Source organism: Periplaneta americana, chromosome 1 (assembly GCF_040183065.1).
Source record: "Periplaneta americana isolate PAMFEO1 chromosome 1, P.americana_PAMFEO1_priV1, whole genome shotgun sequence".
NCBI classification, from domain to species: domain Eukaryota; kingdom Metazoa; phylum Arthropoda; class Insecta; order Blattodea; family Blattidae; genus Periplaneta; species Periplaneta americana.
Genome location: NC_091117.1, coordinates 17,066,835 through 17,072,511, shown reverse-complemented (window position 1 = coordinate 17,072,511; position 5,677 = coordinate 17,066,835). Strand labels below are relative to the sequence as shown.

At 31.0% G+C, this 5,677-nt stretch overlaps 1 long non-coding RNA gene across 1 annotated transcript; it reads right to left on the bottom strand.

Annotated features, from left to right (window-relative positions):
• Positions 1-200: 200 nt before the first annotated feature.
• On the bottom strand, positions 201-5,042 carry LOC138709234 (uncharacterized). The gene is made up of 3 exons (XR_011334887.1): positions 4,801-5,042; positions 3,984-4,538; positions 201-3,770 (listed from the first exon to the last, which is right to left on the bottom strand). It is a non-coding gene; the product is annotated as an uncharacterized lncRNA (long non-coding RNA).
• Positions 5,043-5,677: the final 635 nt, after the last annotated feature.

Sequence of the window (5,677 nt, the reverse complement as noted above, 5' to 3'; positions counted from 1 at the left end):
ACCGCAATTATAGTGAGGATCACGTAAGTTCAGTTCCCAAACAGCAAATATTTCCGCCTTGTCAGTGTTGCCAACTGTTACCAGATATCACCACATGTAGTAAAATCACGATCCTATGTACTGAATGACTTCTTTACTCACCGTACTTTACCTTAATGTTGGAAGGTTATTCTAAATAGTTTCAATAATAATGAGAAATGTATTGCTATGTTCTATTCTTTTATTCCTTTACATTATTATTAGTATTAGCATTAATAGGTTACTAGACGTAAATATACAACAAAGTATAGTATATAATATTCAAGAATCAAATCTGTTCCAAGACCAATTAAATTATTGTCACTTCACTTCAAAGATTCCAGCGTACATATACTGTACTTCCTAAAGGTAGATAAATTAATAACCAATTGTCTTTTGGTTGGAATTCGAATGAACTTCTGATTATCTTTTGAAATTAGTAAGGAAATGGATAATACAACTATGCTAAAACTGAAATAATAATAAATCAACTTACAAAAATAATTTTGGTCCTTAAAAGCCATAAGTAATTTCACTTCTAGATACCTTTTTAAAGATTTCATTTGTTTGTAAATTGCTTAATAATGCTACACTTACACTTATTATTTCTGCAACTCCACGTCTGTCATTGAAAAAATGTATGATACATAACTGTGAAGTCTCTTTTTGGCTCTTGTGTCCTAAATTTAAATAAGAAAAAGCAAATGATTCAAGAAATGTGAGCTGGTGAAAATTAAATACTCAATTAATAAAATAATTACTACCAAAAGAATATTTTATTAATTCTATACAAAAGATGGATTACACAGAACAGATGGCCAGAAATCATAGATTTATACACAACATACAGCATGAAACGATCATCAAAAAATGCTTTTTGTACACAATAACATCTTTCAAACGAAGTGAAATAGCCAATAAGTTCAATAAATATTATGCTAATAAGTAATAACTATAATTAATAATTATCTACAAGCTGTAAAAGGGAATAAAATAGTATATTGTTGAAATTAGGGGGTTATGGTTTATTACGTGTATTTATAATTTTAATTACTTTTACTACATTTAATTATATTTTAATTTCTATTAGATTAGTTGGTGGTGTGGTTGTTAGTTTTATCTGTGTACGTCAGACTATTAAGGAAAAACTGAAAGAAATATTAAATCTACTATCTACTTTATATAACAATATTTAATCAAGAACTGAATATTACTATTAATTTAATAACATAAGACCCAAAACATCTCCAAGTCCAGACAATACACATGCTGATTTTCTTAAACATGTTGGCAAACAAGCAAACTCACTACTTTTATCTTGTAATCTCATCTAAAATACAATATCTGTCTGGAGAAAATCTATCATAACATCAATTTTGAAAAGCAATTATTCAACTAATATCTTTTCGAGTTATCGACAGATACCACTTACTAGTATGATAGCCAAAATTATGGAAGAGATGATTTCATAGATTGAATTGGTTCCTGGAATCTAGTAACTAACTTTCATTTTATTGGGTTGACTTTAGAGAATTGCATTCAACAAATGGACAGATTTTAAATTTTAGTCAAGATATTAAAGATATTTTAAACAGAAAACAAAACAACTTAACAATTTTAATTTATTTTCAAGGATCATATGGCTCTGTAGATATAAATCACTTAAGAAATTGCAAACTTAGGGTGTCCATGATAAAGTGTTACACTGGGTCAGTGACTTGATTATTTGATTCATTGTCACAAATATGTAAATAGAGACAGATTCATCTGGGCTTCCCACATTGTTGTTTTCAGGAATACATTTTTCAATATTAATGTCGATGGTCTAACTAAAGAAATAGATCTTATGATAATCTCATCATTTGCAGATAATATGGTTGTCTAGAACAAAAAATCACAGTCCACAAATATTAATAAACTGAGCCAAAATCCCAACAGACTTTTTGACTCTACTTGGAGAACTCAAACTTGCTCAATTAAGGAAAACTTTACTAATAAAACACAATCCCAAGTTATTTCAAAATGAATAGTATATAAGTTAACTTTAACAGATGATGTTAAGAAATGTGATACTTCTCCAGACATTTTAAAAATCATTAGAAACGATAAATGATCTGGTCAGTGAGTGACTACATACAGTATTTTTTATAGATGGATCCTGTTTACCAAGCCATAGATGTAGTGGTGTTGTAGTACAATACCAGTATATTCCCTTTTACAGGGAATTATATTCAAACACTTGTTTGCCCCATTTTAACCGTGACAACGCTTTTTAGCTTTTTAAACATTCTGGTTATTGTAGCCTATTGTGTTTGTGTTTAGTGAAAGATTTTAGATAAGGGCGCAAATAGCCATAGTAGCTGACGCGCCCTTTTTAAACGCCACTAACTAACTAACTAACTAACTAACTAACTAACTAACTAACTAACTAACTAACTAACTAACTAACTAACTAACTTCAAACACTGACTAATTTTGATAGTGAAAATTTAGATACACTTTTAAGCTTACAAAATCTCCAGTATCGACTTCATAAATCTGAGAAGGTTGTCATACTATCAGATTCAAAATCAGATGTTCTTGCTGCAGTAATGGACGTAACAGCAAGAAATCTCAATATTTTACAGTGTTTTAATATTTTAAGCAAAATGGTCGAATTACATCGACGACTGGTACTTCCGTGGATCCATGAACTTTATGGAGTGGGAGGTAATGAGGTAGCTGAAAGGTAGCAAAATTACTGTAAGGTTATCTATACCTGCATCTTACTACACTGTTAAAAGAATAACAAGATCAGAACATGACAATGTGGTAACAAAAATCGGAATGATTCTAAAGCAAATGAAAAAATTGCAATAGGCCATCCGGCGTCTGCTCCACGATGGAGGAAAATCCTCAGAAGAAACCAACTAATCAGACCAAATGGGGGATCCAAACTACCCTCGAGTGCAGCTCTGAATTTGCAGGCCAACGAGTCTACCGACTAAGCTACATTGGTGGCTCCACTAAAAATATGAAGTACATGGCACTCAGATTATTAAATTGACAAACCTAAACAATTATTCATCAGTTAAGCTATAAAATATAATACATAGCAAGCAAGTTAATTCAATTTAAAAGTATAAACAATTCAATCAGTTGAAATATACAGAAACTGATAATAAATATCATGCAAATTACTTCACATTACAAGCATAAACAATTCATCACTTGTGGTATACAGCCTACTATTTAATTTACAGCACATACAATTCATCAGTTAAGCTATAGACCTACAGTCTACTATTCAATTTACAGCATATATAATTCATCAATTAAGCGAAACAAAAATATAGTACAATACATAGTAAAAATAATACACCTAATTTAATAACTGAACTTCTATGAAAATCTACAGTGGCAGTACTCATATTATCACAGGCCATGATTGTCTCAAATATTTACAAAGAACTGATATTTCAGAATCTCCCCATGCCATTTCTGAAATCTCAATGAAGATATGGATCATTGTCTTGACTGTTTAACTTTACACAGCTTTCAATCATCTGGTTAAATATTGGAGTGCAAGATAAGAAATGACATCAACTGCTGAACACTTGGTATCAATCAACCAACAACTTCATTACATTAAAGGGGAAAAAAAACTGAAAGAATTAATTGTATATAGACACAACACATAAGACAAGGCCGCTTCAGAACAGTAATTGGCAAGGCTCCGTTGTTTTAGGATTCTTATGTAGATTCAATTTCACCTGAAAGAAAAAAGTAGCATCTATAAGTAGTAGTGGTAGTAGTAGAGATAATAATAATAATAATAATAATAATAATAATAATAATGACTGTAAAGTATGGAAATTAATATTGCAATGTAATATCAAAAGGTGATTTCACACCATCAACTCTTATCATTTAGTACAACTCTTATCATTTAGTACAACAAATCTATTATATTCAGTTGCAATCACCAGTAGCTGTTCTTTCCTCCATTTTGTTGTTGGCTGATTTTTCACAAGTCTGCTATGATATGCAGCACTATCCATGACAATAACGCATTGCCCTAATGTTCTCAGGTCAACAACTGTGTTTGCACCCACTTCTCAACTACAGGGCTATTCATAGCACTATGGTAGTCCTGACTTTTCTTTCAATTGCATGAAAAAATTAAATCAGCACCTGCAATAAAAATTATACCTGGGCATATAATTACGTCACATGAATTCACAGCATTTAAATAAAGAAAATAAAACATAACATAACATGACATGACATGAGATCCTCTTTGGTGAAAGGCTTTCCCACGTTTTTATTTAGTCACCAATTTTTATATTTTTGTACCCTGATTTAAAAAATTACTCTTGCCAAATTTATGTAAAATATAAATCAATATAACTTACCGAGTATAAATCCACCTTTCGTTCCGGCATCTAATCTTCCACCCTCATTTGTTGGTCTATGAATAACACCATTCATGTCACTGGAAACTTCACCTGGTTTATTTCATGAATAAGTGGGTGATCATACTTAAAAAAACAGAGAGAGAAAAGCAATTCACATTGACACTCTAAGAGACACAAAAATTTTAAAGACAGGAAAACCGTTCAAGAATTTTATAACTAACCTCTAGTTATAATATGAAACTATTAATTGCAAAACATGTTGTTCCCACCTGAATTCATTACTAGTAGCCTATATTAATTGCAATTTCATATTCCACATAAGTGTTAATCTATTTGTTAGTAAAAAATTCAATCACTCAATGTCTCACAATACATTGAAATTTACCATTCATAAAAATCCAAGTCTCATCCAAGAATACTACGGGTTTAGGGTTCTCACGCTCCACATTTCTTATATATTCTCTTAAAAACGAATAACATCACTTTCTCATACATGTGTATAAGGATCCCCTTTGCTCCATAGAAATTTCATCTCTTTCAAAATTTTTTTCACCGATGATAAGGATACTCTAAATAAATATGTTTCATAATCATCATTCATATGTTCCAGAACTTTTGCTGCTGTTAGTACTTCCCCTGTAACAGTAAATGAAAATTATGCCATATTTTTATACATAGGCCTATGACTAATATCAGAATTACATTGCATAAATCAACACAATAATTCCTGTAACTTCCCTACCTTTATGTAACTTGTCATAAATAAATCTCGCAATTGCATCTTTCGTAAAATCATCAGCATCAGTCACTGGATGTTTACGTAGTCTATGTTTTCCTGGTGTCACGAGTGGGGTCCCCTTGTGTGAATTTATCACTTTCGTGGCTGTAGTTAAGCCAAGCTGTAATAACAAATAATAACATAATACTTCTAAAAATTGTTATATCATAAAATGCATGCATAATACCAACATTTACAGCTATATGAATAGAAAATGATCAACATGTTAGGTTGGGTCTACGATAGGTTTAAGTAGGCTAATATTTAGGTAATTCTCCAGAAAAGCTACACCAAAGAAGGCATAATTTTATTTTGTTTAATTGATTTCTATGATATTTACATAGTGATGAACACGTGGTTTTAGTGCACAGCCACAAATACTTTCAGCACAAAAATCCTTTGACACTTACCTGTATATTCTAATGCATTGTTGTAGTCCCTCCCTCAAACTTGTTACTAATTACCAATATAACATGCGAGAGGT